We start from the raw sequence: 22,896 nt of genomic DNA, 5'->3' as shown, positions 1-22,896 counted from the left end.
TTCGAGCCCCTCAACAGCATATGGTTGCAGTACATTTTAGAGCTCTGGAAAGGCAGGGCTTTTTCTATAAGAAAGTGACATGATCCAGTCAGCCGGTTTTAAAATACCCCTTTTCTGGGCTCAGAAGCTGGAACGTCAGGCTTGCTGAGCAGCTGAAATCTTGACTCACTGAACAGGCATTCAGTTTCACCCTTTTTCTTGTTTTGATCGAGTTTCACAGCATGTCTAGAACTTTTAATTTAAATACAAAGCACTGTCTTAACTTCGTGGAAATCAAATAATTATTCCATGTAATTAAAGCACAGCTACTTCGGTTTGATCTGGGGTACTCTAGCAGGAAATGTTGTGAGGGCCTGCTAGAATTAGCAAATTCATTAGAGACCACATTTTTAACTGTTTGGCTATTTTATTTGACTTGGTGTGGATTACTGTTATAATCAAACGAATCCTTGTGATGCTATCTTTCCCTCCCATCACACCACTTAGTGCATCCATGTAACTGCTCTAGGATTACAGGAGTTGTAGGTATATTGTTACCCGGAGGATTAGATGGAGGCAGAGAGTGCATATGCCCAAATCCATAGGCTGTGGTTTCTTTAACTCACCAAGCTGGCTGGTGTTAATAGGCATACTTATTATGTCTGTAAAGAAAATATGCTAGGTATAATGGCCAGTTCTGAAGCCTAAACAGTTATATCGGTCCTTTACGAAACTATTATCTATTCCATAGCCTGAGCAGACCACACCCCTATTCAGTTATAACAGACTTCCCCTTTTTTCACTGTCTAATGGTATGTTTATACACTTCTAAATCCACCAGCCAATGTCTCCAAATGTAGCAGATCAAAGTTAAAATAAATCACTTTATTATGTTAATTTTATTGCTTATATCCTCTTTAAGCATCCATAACCAAATGTATTTGCTGAAATTTATTAAGCTATTTGAGAATAGGCTTAGATAACCTTTTCTGACCTAGGATTTTAATGTTTATTCCTTTTTTTAAAATACATAATTGGTCTCAGGGATTACAGTCTCAGTGAATGAACAATACATGACACATACACATGAAAAAGACTATAATATTAAAGAATATATAAACTAGCATAATACACACTCATTGCTTAAAAAGTAAATATCTAAAGTGAACTTATATTGTTATGTTCACACATATTTACTCTTCTCTACTCCCCTCTACTAATCAATCAAACTTTATGCTTTATTCAAATCTAGACATTTATTTCATTCCTGTTTTATCTTCTCAATGCCTTATATTACAAGATATTCATGAGAATGATGACACTTTAAGTGGCATCCATGATATCACAATTTGGCTATTATTTGAAGTTGGCACTATCAATATTTTCCAGGAGCAGTATTGGATTTGCATTGGCCCAATCACACACTTTTACCAGTTGTCTGTAACAGCTTACTCCTGCCAGGGGAAGTTTGTGGTCACAGAACAATATGAGCGAACTGGGTTTCTATTTCAGCAGGATGGTACGGTGAGTAATAGGCACTGGATTTAAATAGACCTGGGTTCAAATCCCAGCTCTGCTACTGACTAGCTGTCTGATCTCAGGCAAATTTTTTAACCTCTCTGTGCTTCAATTCTCTCAACTATGAAATGCAAGCTATGAGAAGGTTGTTATCAAGATTAAACTTTCTTTGAAGGTTTAAAATTATGTTATGCAGATCCCTTTAAACCTATGACTTAGAAAGCCTCAAGTGCAGTTAACCTTGAGTCTTTCTTCATATTTTAATTTTATATGAGGGCAGTGGTTGCAAATCTAATTAAGCTTTTTTTTTTTTTTTAAATCCTAGCCTCAAACAGCACTAGTCTTCATCCAGTCTAGTGATGGTGCTTTTATTTATTCCTAAGTGTCACAGGGGCCATGTCAGAGACACTAGTATAAAAACTTCATTTATAGGCACAACAGTTCTCATATTTGTTTTTCCGTGATATAGACAGGGAGGGACACAAAATAAACTCGACCACTTCCAGCTCTAATCCTGCAACCTTGGTGTTCACTTACTTATGATATTCAACCTTTTCCTTCTTCAACATGGATCATTGACCACAAATTGTCATATATTTTAGAGTTATTGTTTTTTATCCCAAATTACAAAGTTATCTAACTCAAAAAGACTGAGCACTCTCTCCCATGCCCAATTTAGCCAACTGAATTACAGATCTTCATTAATATATAGTTTATTTAATATTAATATATTTTATTATATTTATTAATATAGTTTATGCATGAAGCATGCCTCGATCCCCTCTACAATAGGTAAAGTGCCTCTCTTCTGCAATCCCATAATATTCTGTACATTAATTACTGTGATCATATTTGTAATTATCCAGTTATGTGTCTGCTTGTCCCACTGCACTGCACCCTTAAAGGCAAGGACCCTATCTTATCTTTGTATCCCAAGCACCTAGCAGGGTGCCTGGCATATAGCAGGCACTAAATAAAGTTTGTTGAATAAATGAATTAATAGCTGAAAGAGTACTTACTGCAAATTATTGTTTTAATCTTCCTCTTCCATCTTTGGAGATAAGCATTTGGGTTTTTCTAAATCAGAAGGCAGGAAAATAGAATAATAAGTAATAAGCAAATATTAGAATACTAAGATTGAGGATAGATGCCAATTGCACCTCATTCTTAAAACTTAAAAAGAGGATGACAGAGTTGGGGGGCTGGAAGGGAGCTCAAATGTGGACAAACACATACAGTTTTAGTATTTACCAGTTCCCAACTAGGCCAAGGCTATTCCTTGTTGGATACAGTGAACTATGGCAAGCCGAATAAAAAGTTATTACAGAAAACTGCAAGAATGTCTGCCCAAAGGTTGCTTTCAATGGGCTTTTGAAACTTAACTCTAATGTAATAAAAAAAAAAAAAGTACACAACACAGACAGGGGGCTATAAGACTTTGACTGGCTGAAGGATATTGATTCCTCCCCAATGCAATGAATCCTAAAGTCAAGCTATGTGAATTCTCTCATTGTCTCCTTTTCGAAAAGGGACAATTTCTGAAAAGGAGTAGAAACAGTAAACCAAAATGTCTCAGGAGGTCAACCATACTGAGGATCATGCATACTTAAAACCTTTTCTTTTTTTGAGGGTGCTGAAAACAAAGGAGAGAGGAATTCAGGAAAAGAAAAGAGTAAAGGTTTGTGAACTCTGGACTACAAGCTAGGACACTGAGATCCAACCCCCAATCCACCACACATGGACCTCTGGTAGCCATTGAGGTCTGTGCTCAGTTTCCCCAACTCTACTTAGGGCTAGTGATAGCTTATCTAACTTGAAAAGATGTTCCAGGACTAAATGGATAGGCACAAAGAAAGACCAGAGGTTGAGGGCAGAGAGGTGGCGATATATTTGTCACTGTGTGGAGAAGGGGAACCTTGTCCTGAGCTGCTTAAGTACTTCCTGCCTCAGCCTGAGTTTTCTGTCTGAAGGTGGCTTACAGGTGGGGAAATCAGTGGCTTCAGCTGTGGGCAGCATTGATGGCTGAGGCAGAGAAAATGGTACCAAAGCTAATTTATACCAATAATATCTCTAGAATTGCAATATTTCACTGGTGAATAAGGAAGAAATATCATACTTGTCCTTAAGAAGATGCCTATTCTCTGGTTAGTCAAAGAATGGTACACATGAAGAGGGAAAAACTCATCAGCAAAAGTTTCTACAAAACAATGATCTAAATTCAAAAAAGATCACTATTTTAGGTCTTGATCTCAAGAACCTCATCAACAGACCAAATTCAGCTGCCCTATTAAAAGTGCCATAAACCTGGGCCGGCCCGTGGCTTAGTGGTTAAGTGTGCGCGCTCCGCTGCTGGCGGCCAGGGTTCGGATCCCGGGCGCGCACTGACGCACCGCTTCTCCGGCCATGCTGAGGCTGCGTCCCACATACAGCAACTAGAAGGATGTGCAACTATGACATACAACTATCTACTGGGGCTTTGGGGGAAAAACAAATAAATAAAATTAAAAAAAAAAGTGCCATAAACCTTAAGAAGAAATGTCTTAGCACACTTACAAGGATGGCTATAATAAAAAAGACAGACAACAGCAAGTGTGAGTGAGGATGTGGAGAAACTGGAACCCTCATATGCTGTTGGTGGAAACATAAAACGGTGCGGCCACTTTGGAAAACAGTCTGGCAGTTCCTCCAAAGGTTAAACATTGAGTTACCATATGACCCAGCAATTCCACTTGTAGGTATGTGCCCAAGAGAAACAAAACCATGTCCACACAAAAACTTGTACATGAATGTTCATAGCAACATTATTTGTAATAGTCAAAAAGTGGAAACAACCAAAATATCTGTCAGCTGATGACTGCACAAATAAAATGTGGTATATCCATACAATTGAATACTATTTGGCAATAGAGAGAAATGAAGTACTGATTCATGCTACAACATGGATGAACCTTGAAAACATTATGCTAAGTGAAAGAAGTCAATCACAAAAGGCCACATATTTTATGATTCCATTTATATGAAATGTCCAGAATAGGAAAATTTATCAAGACGGAAAGTAGATTAGTGGTTGCCAGGGGCTGGGGGTTGGAGGGAAGCGGAGTGATTGCAAGCGGGTATGGGATCTCTTTTAGGAGGATGAAAATGTTCTAAAACTAAATTATAGTAATGGTTGCACAACCCTGTGACTATACCAAGAACCATTCAATTGTATGTATATGAATTATATCTCAATAAAGCTGTTTTTTAAAAAAGGAATAAATGTTTTATGAGTGGTTTTGGTTAATCAAACAAATGTAGAAAGGGAGGACAGAACACTTGCCAATTTTGCCCAATACTTTCCTGCTGCCATGGTGTTTAACACTTTGTGAAAAAGATGGCCCTTCTCTTTGTTAGGTGAAAATTTCGTCTATTGTTGGAGTTACAGATTCTGTGCTTCAAGTATATTTTTGCTACAAAATAATGTTAAAAGAGCACTTTATAAGGGTACCTTAGGGGGTTTTTCTTGAGAGCCTGGGGTGACTGTAATAAATCAGCTGAGCCATGAAGGGTTAGGTCAGATAGTGCAAACTGGCAGGCCTCTGGCCTTATCTGATTCAGATGTTTCATTCAGCCAACATAGTATCTTAAAAAGTTGGAAATTTTCACATTAAAAAATCCAGATATTTGGTTTCTTTTAAAAAATCAGAGCTCTGATAAGCTTGGATCCACATTTCAGCAGGGTGATGATCCTGTGAATAGTTGCTGCCTCCCTCAAAGGGAGTGTGTGTCCCACAGTCCCCACCAGTCCCCAAGCATTCCACCTGACTTCCCACCCAATCGTGTTACCTGCCAGGCCCCTGTAGACATCTGAAGTTTGCAAGTCTGAGTTGGGTCTTTAGTATTTCATGTGACTACAACTGAACTTTTCTTGATCAGAGATTCCTTTCATAGGAAACACTTACTATCATCACACAGAACATAGAGCGGGAAATTCAGAACTAGAGGAGTCCCTCAGGTGAGAAACAACCATTTTTGGTGATATCATAGGTAGCGTGTACTCTTGAAATGAGGAATACAGAATGTGTTACAGCCCAGACAAAAGACTAGAAAATAAGATTTATTCATCATGTGTCTCTCAGATGTTGAGCACTATACATAGATTATTTCATTTAATCCTCGCAGTGATCCTACAGGCCAGGATGTTTATATCTCTTTGACAAATAATGCTAAGGAGGCTCAGAGAGATCCCTTAAGTTGTCCAAGGTAACACAGCTAGTAAGAGAGCAACAATATTGAGCTACTTCTGACTCCAAAGCTAAAGTTTTCTCTACTAAGCCACATGACCTTCCAGTTTAAAAAATGGTCACATTTTCCCACCTAAGTCTACTTCATATACTCATGGGAATCCTGACATGAGTTTACAGCATTGGCTTTCAAGGTTTTTAAATAGGACCCGTACGTTTTGCATAAATAAAATTTGAAAAAAGTTTCAGGAAACAATACTTACTATTATAGTGATGAAGTTTGATTTTTTTTCCTTAAAATTTTAAATTAACTTCCCAACCCACCAATGGACCCTGCAGTTTGCAAAACACTGCATGAGAGCTAGAGTAAAGCAGCCCCATTTCCTGTCGAGGGTACCGTCAGCCCTAACTGACAGGTGCCGCAGGCTGACTGAAGGTGATTGAAGAGAGGAGCAGGCCAGGAGAGATGTCCAGCATCCAGGACTTGCAGCCAGAGCTCCCCAGCACACCGAATGGGGCTGGTGTCAAGACTGCGGGACTGTCCCAAGTCCACAGAAGGGCCCTGGAGACACGAAACAAGAGTGTCTTGCTCTGCCAGGGAGACCCAAGACAAAAATGGGCACTCCAGGCCAGAGACCTCCAGGAAATGCAAAGATGATGGCTGCAAATCCCCGAGGCCTAGGAGAGAAATCCTAGCAGGCCTGATAAATATCTTCCTCAGCCGGGTGAGGTTCCCCACCTTGGATTTGCTTCTAACAAAAGTCAGAGGCCAGAAGCCCAGGAGTCTGTCTGCCAGTTGGGAGCTGGCCTGTTTGGGAAGACCGCCTTGCCTCCCAAGGTACCAGGCCTTTTTGTCAAAAAATCATTGAGCATCCAAAATGGTCTGTGGGGTTAAACAGAAGGTGACTGCCAACTCATACTTGTTGTTCATGAAGGTGTTAAAAAAAAAAAATCAACAACAAAAACTTGTATGCTTTTTCCGAAAGGTTGCTGTCGATCCTTGTTCTAAGGTTTCCTTTTGACTTCCAAGAATGGAAATCAGGAAGTAGGAAGGAGATAGCATGTTTTAGTATATTCTAACATATAGGTAATACCAGCAAATTGATATTCACATTCAGAAACAGAACTCTGCCTTGGAAACATTCATGGCATTTGACCACTGATTTTGATTCTAGGAAATATTTAGGAAATAATTAGAAATAAGTAAAAAGCACAAAGGTATGGATAAGAATATTAATTGCAGCATTATCTATAATGTGGAAACAACCTAGATGTCCAATGAGAGGGGCTTGGTTAAATAAATTTTGGTCCATTGTGATGGATTACTATTATGCCACTATCAAATTGTTATAAATATTACATTTAATGCCATGTAAAAATATTCATAATATCTTATCATGAGAAGAACTATTTTCAGAAAGACCCTTGGTTTGAAAAAAAGTGTATATTTGAATCCAAAAAAGACTGGAAAAATGTACTAAAAAATGTTTATAGTGTTTAATTCTGGTGAAAGGTAATCTTTGTTTTCTCCTTATACTCTTCAGTATTTCCCAAGTTTTCTACAATTTATATTATGTCTATAATTGGAAACAAAAACTCCAATTTTTTTTTTTTTTGGTAAGATTAGCCCTGAGCTAACATCTGTTGGCAATCCTCCTCTTTTTGCTGAGGAAGATTGGCTCTGGGCCAACATCCATGCCCATTTTCCTCTGCTTCACATGTGGGAAGCCTGCAATGGCATGGCTTGATAAGCAGTGCATATGTCTGCACCTGGGACCTGAACCTGCAACCCAGACCAGTGGAGTGCAAGAACTTAACCACTATGCCACCAGGCTGGCCCCCAAAACTCCAATTTTTCAAGAGAAGAAATTTACTAACAGAAAACTCAAAGATTCAGATATTTTTAAAAATTCAGACCTCATTACTCTAGAAACTCTTCCCTGTAAGGAAAGATACAATAAATATAAAAATCATGCACATTTATCAAAGCCCTACAGTAAAGGTGTCTCTGATGATATCAAAAGGTGACCACCTTGATAACACAAATCAGAATCAGGTAACTGTTGGAAAGAAAAGTGTCAGTGTCTACCTGAGAGAACTTTTCACCTCTCATCACTGCGGATATGTCTTCTTTAATCGCTCTTCCTTCTTTCCCAATAATTCGCTCCTGAGTGATCTTCTCTCTGCTTCTCCTCTCTCTTAGAGACCTGGGTGACCGACTCCACGGGAGTTTGAGTTTTTAACCTCCGTCTCCATGTAAATGGTCCTAAGTTTCCCTTTCAGCGTTAGGCTCCATACTGGACCCACTACTACCAGTTTCTCAAGTTCACCGGTTTGCTCCCTAAGCCACACCTCTTCCTGATTTCCCTACACGGGGACTTGACACACTGGCTCCAATTCTAGGAGGCTGTGATTCCCCCTTCTTCTTCTTCCCTCACATCAAATTCTATAACATCTATGTCACAATACTTTTGAATCATTTCCTTTTTCTCATTTCTATTTCCACCAACTCTGGTTCTGGCATTTATTATTTTGTGGTTAAGAATGGAGGCTTCAGAACCAGACACCCCTAGTTTAAAATCCTGGGCTTGGCGCTAACTAGCTGCGTCACCTTGGGCAAAGTGAATTAACCTCTCTGAGCCTCAGCTACTTCTGTAAAATGAGAATACCCTTTATAAGGGGGAGTTGTGAGTCTAAATTAGCTCATATACATAAAAGAGCTGAGCCTAGTATGTAAATTGCTTAGAACATTGTAAATGATCAACAGATGCTGGCTGTTTATTTCAGATTATTTAAAAAACTGGTATTATTAATATTTTCCTAATGCATAAAACTCCACTGCTTAAAAACTTTCCATTTAATTACAACATTTTCTTTCAAATCAACTACAAAATCCTCACCTGGCCTTCAGGGCCTTCCCTAATAAGGCAATTTTCTCTCTTGCTTTCTCTCCCTCTGCCCTCCTAATTTCCAATCAAACTGGACCTTGTACTTTCCTACCTTCCAGCTTCTGGTCACGCTGTTTCTTCTGCTTCTAGTGTCCTTCCCCCACCTCTGCTACTAAAATGCACTTGTGCTTGAAAATCTTCCCACTGTTCATAATTTTCAGCTTTGATGAGCTTTCATTTTGAACTCTGTCACTTTTGGTTGTAACTTTCTAAAAGCTTTTATAGTGTTATAAATATAACAATATATTATTATCGATTTTATAGTATAATTGTATATATATATAACTGTATAATATAATTGTATATATAAATATATTACAGATTATGTAGTCTTACTCATCTTTGTCTCTCTAGCATTCTTGGCCCATCACAGGGACTCCACAAACGTCAGCTCAGTGTAAAGGTGATGTTCGATTGTCTGTCCACACCGATCACACTGCTGATACTCAGTTTTAATAAACTACGTCTAGAATTCTCTTCCCTTCACAGATGAAATTATATTCTAGCATGCTTACTTTAGGGACATGGAGGAAAACATACTGTTATATTGTAATTTTTGTGGTCAAAATCAAAATCAAGTTGATATTGGCAACTTCGTGTGGTTCAATTCTATTTAGGTTGGCCCCTATCCTGATGATTTTGGGCAATGTTTTTATGAACTGCTGTTTTAACAGATTTTCTTTTTTGCTTTGTACTGTGTGAGGTGTTGTTATAGTTCATAAGCTTGTAAACATATTTATATTTTAATTCACATATCTTATTAAAAATCTTTGGGGCTGCCCCGGTGGTGTAGTGGTTAAGTGCACGCGTTCTGCTGCGGCAGCCCGGGGTTCGCAGGTTTGGAGCCAGGGTGCGCACCAACGCACTGCTTGTCAAGCCATGCTGTGGTGGTGTCCCATATAAAGTAGAGGAAGATGGGCTGGATGTTAGCCCAGGGCAAATCTTCCTCAGCAAAAAGAGGAGGATTGGCATCAGATGTTAGCTCAGGACTGATCTTCCTCACACACACACACAAAAAAATCTTTAAAGTTAAAACAATACCAGGTTTCTAAATGCTTGCATTTATGCAGCAACAAAGATGCTTTTTGACATATTACCAGATTTTTTCTACATATTACCAGATATCATAAAAGTTCATAAACTCCCCCAAAATGTTACTGCCCATCTTGTGTAGAAAATTCACTTTGACACCAAAATGTGTGCTCATTGAATTCAACAAATTCAATCTAGGTTTTAGACTTGGATAAAACCAGTTTAGATTTGCATGAAACGACTCCAGATTTAATGGGAGCAGTGTGGGTGGGTTCCCTGGGTGAAGTTGGTACTGGGAGAATGGGGGCAGTAGAGCCAGGCTGATCTGCAAGGCCCCATGAGGCCCAACTCCCCTGTATTTTGGTCACTCCCACCCATTGCTATGGTTCCTAGCACCATCACTCTCCCCCCGCCTCCTCCTCTCTCAGCAATGGTTCCTGCTTTACAAACACAGTGCTTAAAGCACCTAGTTCCTGGGATTTATGCTTGCCAAGTGGCTTTGGGGAACAAGTTTTTCTCAAGCCCAGGCATCAAAAGACACTTATGTCAACACTTCAGGGAAAAATAGTAACTAAGGAAATCAATAATCTCATCCTAAGCACAGGAATGGATTTTTGTGAAGCAATCTCTATGGTTTCCTGCCTATCTTTTAAAAGAGGTGTAATATGAGTCTCTTGACTCTTTTTCCTCTTGTGTTTTCTTACCTTACCTAAAGAAATGTAAACTTTTAGCAGTTAGAAACTATATCTTGACCTAAGTATTATATGGTGACAAGTTGTCTTCAAAAGCTATATGTTTATTAATGACAATTAGAAGACTCAAAGAACATTTTTATGTGGCTATAAATTCTTCAATGGCTAAAGTTGAACTTCCCATCTTTTTCAAAAGAATTTTTTTGATGAAGCAAAAGAATACAAACAAGATTAGAAGAGGAACTGCTAGAGCAACAGAAGAAAAGAATGCCAAAAAGGGGAAGGGGGAGGCCTGCAGAAGTAGAAGGCAGTGCCAGAGAGTGTTCCTTTCAAAAATGTTCTCTGAATCTATCCAACATCTAAGAAAGGTGGCCTGAGGGAGTTTGTGAGCCCTAAATGCAAGGGTTAGATGCTATCTATATCCAGAAAGAGTAATAAGAAAGAATTCACATGCATATCTCCAAAAGCTGAAAGATTTGGAGAGGACTCAGGACTCAAGGCAGAAGAACTGCATTTTTCTCAAGTGACAGGCCAGTCACATCATGGGTTAGAACTCTGAGATTCAAGGACAAAGACTGGCGGAGCAAAGCCAGTCTATGAAGGAAAGGAAGCTTCTGTCTTACTCACTAGCTGAAGTTCCAGCTCAATTCAAGTATTTCTAGCCTTAAATGTTGCTACCATAGACACACATCATTGACACAAGCCATCGGTTAACATTTGTAGCTGAGAAAGAACTGATGTCAGACACTTGAAGGAGATCTCTCAGGCAAAACTTTCACTTACTTAAGAAAAGTTCCTGGGCTGGCCCCGTGGCTTAGTGGTTAAGTGCACGCGCTCCGCTGCTGGCGGCCCGGGTTCGGATCCCGGGCGCGCACCGATGCACCGCTTCTCCGGCCATGCTGAGGCCGCATCCCACATACAACAGCTAGAACGATGTGCAACTATGACATACAACTATCTACTGGGGCTTTGGGGGAAAAATAAATAAATAAATAAAATTAAAAAAAAAAAAAAAAAAGAAAAGTTCCTAAATTTCATTCACACCCCTTCCCCTTCCTCTCTTTTCTCCCTTTCTATCTTCCCTTCTCTCCATTTTCTAAGAAATAACAAGAACCTCCCCCCCCGCCAGTTATTAGCAAGATGGTAAAGGTAAGGGCAGCATGGAGCTTCCCTTGTCAAAGTGAGAAGACAGTATTGTTCAGGCTGTAAGGGTCCATGGATGGGGGACAAGGGGTGAGAAGAAACATATTTATTGGGCATTTACCATCTGCTAGGCACCATAAATGCTTTACCTCATTATAATTCTGGCAACAAGTCCTCTGGGTGGGTGTTACTTTCCTTATTTTACAGATGAGGAAATTAAGCTTGCCTAGGCTTACCTAGCTAGTCTCTCTGGCTCCAAAGCTCAAGCCGTTTGCATGACACCCTGCATGGATGTTTCCTTATATTCTCTGCTTTGGGACTAAAAACGAACAATCACTAAAAGATCCATTCCAAAGGTAGCAAAATGACAGCTGTAGCAACAGTTGTGCAGCATTGCCTCTTTCTAGAGTCTATGTGGGAAATGAGAAAACCAATGTTCTTTATCAATTATTGAGGGAAAATTATAATGGAACGGATGACAGGTCAGAGAATCTAGCCAAGCGGTAGTGCCCCAGTGCTTACCCAAAGGTGAGTGGACCAAGTAGGCACAGAAGACCCACTTCATTCTTAGACTAGTCCCCAAACATCCTGAGTCCACCAGGACTTGGAAACTCAGCACTGCTCTAAGGTGGCCATAAGAATCAACCTTCATTCACCTTTGCACTCATCATTAAAACATTCTCCTGGTGCTCTCTAGCTCAGCGGTCTGGCCTGGAAACCTAAGTTTCATCATTGATTCCTCCCTTTCCCCAACTCCCCACAACCAACAAATCATCAAGTCCTGTGGATGCTACCTCTCTAATTTATGTCACTGATCCACCCACTTCCTTCCATTTCGAAGGCCACCATCTTAGTTGCTCCTGCTTGGTCTACTCCAATTGTTTCTATCTAATGTCCCTGGGCCTTAGCCTTAGCAAACTCCAAGTGACTTTTCTAAAGTAAATATGACAGTCTGATCATGATATTCCCCTACTTTAAAAATCCCTCTACGATTCCCCATTGCCTCAAGAGAATGTTCAAACTCCTTAGCACAGCATCCTAGGCCATTCATGGTCAGCATCTGCTTATCTCTCCAGCCCCACGTTCCAAGCTCCCACCATCTTGAACCAATGGGAGGTCCTGGAATGTATATGCTTCCTCAGGGACTCGCCATTCCTTCAGTCAGGATAATCTTCCACCTATCCAACTCTTGCTTGTCTTTCAGTTTAGACATGACCAATTTGAGAAGCCTCCCTTGACCACCCCATTCTGAGCCCAACCCTGGGGGTGGTGCTCCCCTCAATGCTCCCAAAGAACCCCGAGTCCACTCCTCTCTTGGCATTCTCACCCAGGCCTGCAAGTACCCATACATCTGTAGTCTTCTGGTCTGTAAACCCTTCAAGGGCAGGGCATGCTTTATTCACCACTTTTCTCAGCACCTAGCCTAGTGCTTGGCCAACAGGAACCACTCAATTCATGAATAAATGCTTAAATATGATAAAGTGGGGAAAGTAATGAAGAGATATGAGTCCAATCATGACTTTGCTACCAACTACTGTAAAACATGCTACTAAAATTCATGGTAAAACAAAAATGCTAAGTTTTCCCATCCTTCAAGTAGGATCTTCACCTCCTTCCTCACTGACCACCCCCCACCAACTGCTACCCTCTCCCAGGGATCAGGATGAGCATGCGAGTTTATTGTTTTTAACATTAAAAAAAAATGACATGGAAGTGGAAATACACAGTGTAGTCTTCAATTTTGTAGATGACTCTTCTTCCAGGTGATGAAGAGCCAAGGGAATAAACAGCCAAATGATCTCTCAAAGCCCTGTGAATGCATAAAAAGTGGGAGAAAAAAGCTCTGTGAATATGCAAAAGTGGGAGATAGGTACTCACGGGGCAGAGAGTAAAGTATTTGGGGGAAAAGATTTCAAATGTACTTATAAGATGACGGACTCTGAACTCCTATTTATAACACAGAAAAGGTATCTTGAGAGACAATGTGGGCAGCCCCCAAAAGGCACCAACTCAGTGCACTGCTGCCGTCACAAAGTCATCAGACTGTGGGGTATCATGAGGAAACAAACAGAAAACACCATTATCTTGCCTTGAGTACATACTACTTTCTTCAGAGCTGGGGTCTCTTTAGAGATGGGTAACAAAAATAGTCAAGAGCATTTTGAGACTTTCTCAATAAAAGTAGATTTATAAAGAGAAAAAAAGACAGAAGCTCTACCATCAGTAAAGCTGAAGAAAAGGGAGGAGTATGATGAAGTTAATTCAGTCACGAAAAACACAGATGGGGGGAACCTACAACTCTAGAAATAGTGGTATTCCTTAAAGTTTGACCAAAGTAATTTAGGGACAATTTTGGGGAAAATACTATCCTACAATAGTACTTTAAATACTATTTACTCTTTACTATACTATTAAGTAGTAGTTTAAAGAAGATTCATGGAATTTTAGAACACAGTTATAACCATATCTAGCTCCCCTCCCCTCCCCCCATGTTTTAGATGAAGGAACTAGGCCCAGAGAAGGTAAATGCCTTGCCTTGGGTCATACATCACCTTATGGCAGAGGTACAGATTGAATCCATGACTCCTGACTCCTGGCCTAGTTAATGCTCTTTCCCTTAGATTATTTAATATAAAACACTTTGACAGATGATTGAAACCCAAAATAGAGAAGTTGGAGACAAGGCCAGATAAATAATGTCTTGTTAAGGGAAGCCAGAATGTTGTGTGGAGTACCCCTAAAAGTTTGAGGCTGACATGGTAGAGAGCAACAATGTTTTCTCATAAAATAGCACTTTGTGCCAGTGTCAGAGGCAGGAGACTGGCCTGGATGATCTGCTGATCTAAATTGATGTTTCTTACTCAGAGCACCTATTCTCTGGACTCGAATGATCCACACTGTCTACAAGGGCAGTGCATAGGCTGGTTCACTTTGCTGCATTCCCGTCAAGGTTGGATGTCCAAGCCAATTTCAGCCACACTAGGAATGCTGAGGTCAATGGAATTCTACCAACACTTGCGGGGTGGGGAGGGGAGACAGCTGCCAATAGAAGTGGTATGGAGGATGGGAGGGCTGTCCATCCCAGAAAATTCTACTGCTGCCTCTGCCAGGAGTCTGGTAGTTAGAATGCTTAGTCCCCAGGAAGACTGGGAGTGGGAAATATCCTAAGTATTCTAGTCCTCCCCTCTTGGCGCTGGAGAAGAAAGAGAAAATAAAGCAGGGGAACCTGTTGGACGAGACCGTCAAGGCCGCTCTCTTGTTGTTGGAGGCCTCCTCCTGATAGAAGAGGTCCGATGGTTCTTCCTTCCTAGCAGGGAAGAGGGCAAGGACCAGAGAGACGTGAGCAAACAGGATGCCTATTTGCCGAGATCTCTAGGGAAGTGCTGGGAAATGCTCTATGTGACAGAGCAAGCTTGAGCTTTGCTGTTCTGAGCTGGGGTGACGTATAGAAATGCCTGAACAACATAATCAGGGGAAGAAAGGGAAGCTGCTCAGACAGATGCATACTGCTGCAGAGGTGTGCAGCTGAGGGATCAGATTCCAAAAGTTTGTCCCAGCAGGGGAAAAAAAACCCATTTCACCTCTCTCTTCACGCCCATCTTCTTTCCTCTGGGTCATTTTATTTTAACGAAAAGATGGTTCTAATGGGAGAAAAAAGGATACAAGGAATATGATAGTGAGAAATCTGAGCCTGGAGCTGAAGTGAAGGGCAGAGATAAAACACAGGTGAGTGAGAGACGTGTAGGTGCCTGTTTGGGGGAGAGATCTTGATATCCTTCCCTCCAATACTCTGCAGAATGAGGAAGTTGCTGCTTTCACCTATAGCATCTACACACTAGCACCCTAGACTCCACAGAGGCCAATGCCTCTAATGCGCTAGCCTTGAGTTCTGCACCCACCAACGTTTGCATTTAGCACTTTGTCTTGGTGTCCTCATCTGCAAGGAGTGGGATTAAACATTTAGCAAAGAGATGGCTTTCTTGGACATACTTCTTGAAATGGTGACTAAATGGGACATTCTTTCACCAGTTTTCCTCAGGGAGGGGCCAGGACTCATTTGTATTTATGCAGAAATTTGCAGAAAAAATAAGTATCTAAACTGAATTCTGACTTGGTGATTTCTACCAACCTATATATAAACTTTGTGCAACTCAATATCTAAGACATACTGTATTTGTCTTTTTATTGTAAGAAAGAGGCTAAACGACTTCGCCCCCTCCATTACCATTTCCCCTCTTCCTTCAAAAGGCTGCCCTATGTACTTTATTTTATGGTCTAAAAAAGGTGGCATCACATTTGGTATTCCATAAGGGGGAAATGGAAAAAATTATTAAAAAGTGAAGGAAAACAGTACCGCTTGCTTAGAAAATAAGATGTATGAACCCTTAAGAATGGGAAAACACCAGCTACTATGGCAGGGAGAAGACATTTTTGCCAAATTTAGAACCCACTTGAAAATCATGGGTTCTAAGTTTAGAACTGAACCAAAAAACTTGAGCTCACATTGCATTTGGCATTGGTTAAAAAAAAAAAAAACTAAGATACTAATTAAATGGAAAAAAATTTACTCTTTTAGTAGTTCTGGAAGCTAGCAATTATTTTCAAACAAATTCTTTATTGGCTCAATGGATAGGTCTGTACTTAGAAACATTTCTTCTAATTAAATTTTCCTTACAAAATAATGATTTAAAGTCAAGGGGGAAGACATTTCACCAAAGTCTTTAAAGAGTTACAAAATTGTTGTAACCTTTGGACCCAACCAAATATACCAGGTGGTCATACAAATTTTATGTTTATATACTAAATGGTGTCCAAAATGGAAGTAATTATATCCTACTACTGGTAAATTTTAAATAATAAAAATGAAATAAAATTGGAAAGTATTACTCTAAACAGAACAAAAACAAACTCTTACCAGCATTATTTTTATTTTCTAATTTAGATGCTAAGATAGTTATTGCAACATCATTAAGAAATGGATCAGAATTGCTGCCATGGAGATAACTATGAAAAGTTTCAGACCTAAAAGATCCAAAGTAGTACACCAAGAACTAGTAGTGAATAGGGCTCAAAATGCATCTATTGGCTTAATATGATTCCAGGCAGCTAATAACTTTTGCAATTATAGAAAACTTAACGATTTCTTATGCCACCCTCCACATACCTAACACACAGACACATACATATGCATATAGAGATATAGATGTAGATATACAGATATGTATATATATAGATAACAGCCTAAGAAGAGGATCTGAATTCAAATAATTAGACAAAAGGTTAAACATGAACATTCAGTGCAAATGTTCACCACGGCAAGCATTCGAAAACACAAATGTTGGGAAAAATTTTTTTTTCTTTCTGTTTACTGCTGTGGAGTCTGAATACATTTTCAAGTGACTTTACAGAGCAGGCTTAGCAACTGGTGGATTTGACACTCCTCCTTCAGAAAGATCATTAACTCAACAGTTGAAAACCCTATAACTTTAAATTTTAGGCACTTTCAAAGACTCTTGTTGAAGGATATAAAGTTAATTCCTGACTTAACTGACTTTATTTTTCTTACCAAGAAGATGCAATTTGTACTGGTGGAAAGAGGGTCAAAATTTAAAATTGTAAAAGTAAAGAACACTGCATATGTAAGCAGAAAAGGATTTGTCTAGACTATATTTTTTAATTTACTTGCTATTAAATAAGCATAGTTAAGCAGTCATTATGTACTTCTCCTAAAAGCATATGTAGCTCTCATTAAGATAAGGAACAGAGGTTAACATTTCTAAGATGTGTGCCAAAATCAGAATACAGATTCCTCGGTCCATTGGGTCACACACTTCCGAATATACGTTCTTCACATATTCTTCTATCCTTTTAAATGATCCACTAAAATTGAATTTCCTATTTAGTCTCTTCTACTGTTTTGTCTTCAAAATGTTCTCATATTTATTTAAAATTCTTATTTACAATAAACTTAATCTCTTGGACCAGTTTCCTTCTTTCCTCAGGTCCTAGATACCTAGATACATGGAGGGAAATAAGGGATAGAACCTTGACAGTAACAAAAAGTATTTCTTGAACCTCTATGAGGTGGGACGAGCACTATTCTCAGATGGTGGTTGAATCCATTTCTGTAAAACATTGCTTTTCTTGGACTCTAGAAAGAAAGGCCCACACATCTACACCAATGCCAGGGAAACACGGCTAGTGATCCTGGGGCCCTGGAAAATGACTTTATGTGGCATGAATACGAATAAGAAAAAACTGGGTAGTTTGCCGATGTCCAGATTCCTGATTGTCTTTGCAGAAAAAGTTCTCAGATCCTTAAGCTGTCTTCTAGGCATTTTTGGTTCTTTATCCTGTAAATTTTTCCACAGAAATAATACATGAATAAGTTTATTGTTGCAAATAATTAGGTCCCCCAAATACTTTGTGCCACTGTGCATTTGACTAAGTCTAAATCCAAGTTTTCGTATTTTCTTTTGCCTTATAACTGTAGATCTTGGCTCTAATTCTAGCCCATAAGAAATATGTATTTCAATCAAGAACTTAAGAATTGATGAGCAAACTTGACAGCGGTAGGTAGGCTTTCCTGAAGAAAAATGCTTTTCTCTGTGGGCTGGGCAAAGATACACTGCTGATATTCAGCAAAAAAGTAGCTCTAATTTTCTATTTCAAACATCTCATTAGATACCTCTACCTGGAACAGAATAGAGACTCTGGAAATAGACCCACATGTATATGGTCAACTGATTTTCAACAAGGGTGGTAAGACAATTCAATGGGAGAAAGGAAAATCTTTTCAACAAATTCTGCTGGAACAACCACATAGCCATATGGGGAAAACATTAACACTGACCCTTACTTCACACCATACACAAAAATTAACTCAAAATGAATGATAGACCTAAATGCAAAGCTTAAAACTAGAAAACTCCTAGAGTTAAACAAAGAAGAAAGTTTATTCAATATTGAAGGAGGCAAAAATGTCTTATATAGAACACAAAAACAAACTTTCATAAAAGAAAAAATTGATAAACTGAACTTTATCAAAAATTTATAATTTGCTTTTAGAAAGATACTGTTAAGAAAATAAAAAGATAAGGCATAGAATGTAAAAATATTTGCAATACATAAATCTGATTAAGGGACTGGGATCCAGAATATATAAAGAACTATTACAGCTCAATAAGAAACAGACAACCAATGCAATTTTTTAAATGGGCAAAGATCTGAACAGACACTTTACAAAAGAAGTTACATTAGTGGCTGATAAGCACATGAAAAGATGTTGAACATCATTAGTCATCAGGAAAATGCAAATTAAAACCACAATGAGATACCACTACACACCAATTAGAATGGCTAAAGCCAAAAAGCTGATGATACCAAGTGTTGGTGAAGATGGGGAACAACTGCTGGAAAGAATGTAAAATGGTACAACCACTTTGCGAAACTAAGCGTTTCTTAAAAAGTTAAACATACACCTACCATTCAACCTAGTCATTCCACTCCAGGTATTTACCTAAGAGAGATGAAAACAGGGGTCCACACAAAGACTTTACTGGGATGTTTACAGTAGCTTTATTTGTAATAGTCAAAAACTAGAAACAAACCAAATGTTCAACAACAAATAAATGGATAGGCAATTTGTGGAATTCCATACAGTGGAATATAAGTCAGTAATAAAAAGGAATGAACACAACAACATGGATGGTTCTCAAAATTACTATGCTGGGTAAAATAAGTCAGACACACAAAAACTACATATTGTATAATTCTATTTATACAAAACTCTAGAAAATGCAAACTAATCTAGAGGTGGCAGAAAGCAGATCAGTTGTTGTCTGGAACAGGGGTAGAGGAGGGTAAGAGGGAGGAGAAAACTTGTGGGGGTGATAGAAATATTTGGTATCTCAGTTGGGGTGGATTCATGGGTGCATGCATTTGTCAAAACTCTTTCAAATGTATACTTTAAATAGGTGCAACTTACTGTGTACATCTCAATAAAGTTATTTTAAAAATCTCCAACTGAATATTCTTCAGGGCACTCAAATTTCACATTTCTAAAACTGAGCTCATAATCTCCTCTCACCCTGTTTCTCTTTTTGGTTATGTTCTTTCTTGACTAATGGCTTATCATCTCCCTAGTCAGCTGAGCTAGGGGGCAACTACGTTCACTCTTCCTTCTTCATACCTTTAAACTCTTTCTCAAATTTCTCTCTCTTCCTTTTTTAAAAATTCAGAAGTGTATTTTTTAAATCATAGTAAAATATACACAACATAAAATTTATCATTTTAACCATTTTTAAGTATACAGTTCACTGGCATTAAGTACATTCACATTGTTGTGCAACCATCACCACCATTCATCCCCAGAACTTTTTCATCTTCCCAGACTGAAACTCTGTACCCATTAAACACTAACTCCTCATTCCCCCCCTCCCCTGGCCCGTGGCGACCACCATTCCACTCTCTGTCTCTGAATCTGACTACTGTAGGTACATCGTGTTAAGTGGCATCAGACAGCACTTGTCCTTTGGCGACTGGCTTATTTCACCTAGCATAATATCTTTAAGGTTCATCCATGTTGTAGCATGTGTCAGAATTTCCTTCCTTTTTAAGGCCTTATTTTTAAGGCCAAATAATATCCTACCATATGTATAAACCACATTTGTTGATCCATCCATCCATCAATGGAGAGTTGGGTCATCTCTAACTTTGAAGGCCCACTGCTACTACCCCAACCGAGGTTCTCATCATCTCCTGCCTGGATTATTTCAATATTCTATTAACTGGCCATCCTTGCCTACCTCTCTTGTGCACCTTCTAACCTGCTGCCAGCATCATTTTTCTAAAGCAATGATGCTGTCCCTCTACTGCTCAAAGATCTTTGTGTACAATTTCAAATGAAAATCGTATGTCTAATGCTGTTCTGCAGTTTACTTTTTCCCCATTCCACTTTTGAACAACTCTGATTAGTAGAAATTTCTTGTTTTAATCCAATATATATTCTCTGGTCATTTCCTTCCATTGCTCCTGGTTCTGCCCTTTAGAACGACACTGAATAATACTTCCCTCTTCCACGTGGCAGACAACCCTTCACATATCTGAAGATAGTCACCAGGTCTTCTTTTCCCAGGACTTTTTTTGGCGATCAGTCTTGTGCTAACATCTTCCTCTTTTTTTTTTGTTTTTTTTTTTTGCTGAGGAAGGCTGGCCCTGGGCTAACATCCGTGCCCATCTTCCTCCACTTTATATGGGACACCGCCACAGCATGGCTTGCCAAGCAGTGCGTCGGTGCACGCCTGGGATCCAAACCGGCGAACCACGGGCTGCCACAGCAGAGCGCGCGCACTTAACGGCTTGTGCCACCGGGCTGGCCCCTCCCAGGACGTTTGTCATTCCCCAGGTAGCATGGTGGCCCTAGCTATTCTTCTCTGATTGTGATGCAAATTGGTCAGTGTCCCTCTCAAAATGGGACACAGAAAACAGAAAACAGTCCTCTAGATGGAAGTTGGCATTATTGTCTCCTTTCTTCTGCTGCTTTACTACTGTAATGCAGCCTAATATGCCATTAACCATTTTAGTTCCAAAGCTGATGTATACTAACTTGCAGTAAATTCAAATATTTAGGGGTTTTTGTCACATAAATTTTTATGACACCATCGGACACCTGAAGAAGGGGTGGCCAAAAAGAAGGAAAAGGTGAGAGTTGAAGACAGGAGAAAATTTTTTCCTTACCAATTCTGCCTATTTATTAAATGTTTACTGCTCCTGATAGCAAATGCAGGTCATATCCACACCCACTCCTCCCTTCAGGCCTCCTATCAGTTACTTACCAAACTCTAGGCCCTAATAAGTAATTGCCTTTTCAACAATCTGCCTAGATGCACAATCTGACACATGGGCCTCCTCCTCGCACCATCAGTTCTATTCCTGATAGCTACTGGGCACCTGTGGCAAGTGATTAGAAGCAGGAAATGTTGGCAAATGCCATAAAACACACATATCTAGGAACTGCATTTATGTAAAAGTACCCGGCAGTTCAGACACTGAGCATCAAATAAAACCTTACCAAAAAATGTGTAGGGAAATGGACCAAGAAACCAGTGTCCTAGGTTGCCTTTCTCTATGTAGCTAAAAAGCTAAGCTATCGGGGGGAAGATTATAAAAGAGCTGTTGCATCTTTGCTGTTGGATTTTCAAAAGTAAAGTACTGTATTCAGTGGATGAGGTAGAGGATTGCTTTTCTAGGCAATTTCCTTGAAAGGGAGTCATTTAAGAAGAAAGACAAATGAACAAGTTTGGGTACTTTCTTTCTTTATAGTCAACTTCAGGCTGATGGTTATTTATTCCTCCACATAGACATTCCTTCCATCAGATCAAGGACCTCCACCTTCCTAACATACACACCACTGATATTCTCATCATTTCCAGAGCCTCACACGTAATGTGCCTTCTATTCTTCTTAGAAATTCAGTGCTAATATTCCTGTACACGGGAAAACAATCCTGTGTAGAGGAATTCCCGGTGTTCAGCCTTCCTGGTGTTCAGCCTTCCTTTCCTTCAATCCGATACGGAGACTAGAAAGTCCTCAGTTATCTCTTCTTTTTCCAAAATTATCCCTTAGCCCTTTCCATTGGCTCTTTCTTTTTCTCCTTTAAACATAACCAGGACCCTCCAAAGTGGAAGACATATTAGTTCAATATCACTGCACCAACCCATCTCTTTCTTTTCACCCACAGCTGAACACCTCAAATGATTATTCAACATTTATTCCATCCTTGGATTCATCACTTACTCCATTTTCATTAACCTACAAAAATATATCCTCCTAAGGTCAATAAGGACTTTTGGTTGCACAAATTCAATGGTCTTCTTTTGGAATTTATCTTCTCATATACTTTTCCTTATCCCTGGGACCCAGCAGGAGTGGGAGAGACTTGAGAGGAGTAATAGCTGCTGGGGGCGGGGGGTCGGGGGTGGTTGGTGGGGGGACATTGCTGGGTTTGGTTTCCTCTGCAAGATTATCACCACTTACTCTATCCTCTTAGGGTTTTCCCCCACCAAGTCTAGTTATGGAGCAGTTTACAATTCCAATAATTCTTGCCTCAAATATCACAAATCTAGAGAAGTTTCTTAGTGTAGGAAGTCAGCAAATTCTTTGTCCTGAAGATGGGGTCATAAGTCACCCCAACTCCTTCCTTTTCCCACTAAGTATAACTAAATGATAAGTGTGCATAGGTCTGAAACGGGTCCATGGAATCTCTGATTTCCAGTTTGGGTGGCTCTTCACCAGACAGTCTCTCGATCATAAGTTTTCAAGAACTGCAGCTCTCACTCATCCTTAATCCTTAATTCAGTG

The 22,896-nt window shown here is 39.5% G+C and overlaps 1 long non-coding RNA gene across 1 annotated transcript in view; it reads right to left on the bottom strand.

Annotated features, from left to right (window-relative positions):
• Nucleotides 1-2,516: 2,516 nt before the first annotated feature.
• The window catches only part of LOC147916180 (uncharacterized), a 105,246-nt gene continuing 84,866 nt past the window's right edge, over nucleotides 2,517-22,896 (bottom strand). The window contains exon 2 of the long non-coding RNA XR_015553480.1: nucleotides 2,517-2,574. This is a non-coding gene — a long non-coding RNA (uncharacterized LOC147916180). The remainder of the gene's footprint in view (nucleotides 2,575-22,896) is intronic.

This window comes from Ceratotherium simum, chromosome 10, assembly GCF_057802395.1.
Source record: "Ceratotherium simum simum isolate JZ-2026a chromosome 10, ASM5780239v1, whole genome shotgun sequence".
Taxonomy (NCBI): domain Eukaryota; kingdom Metazoa; phylum Chordata; class Mammalia; order Perissodactyla; family Rhinocerotidae; genus Ceratotherium; species Ceratotherium simum.
The sequence above is the reverse complement of the archived record's forward strand: the minus strand, read 5'-3'. Positions and strand labels throughout refer to the sequence as shown.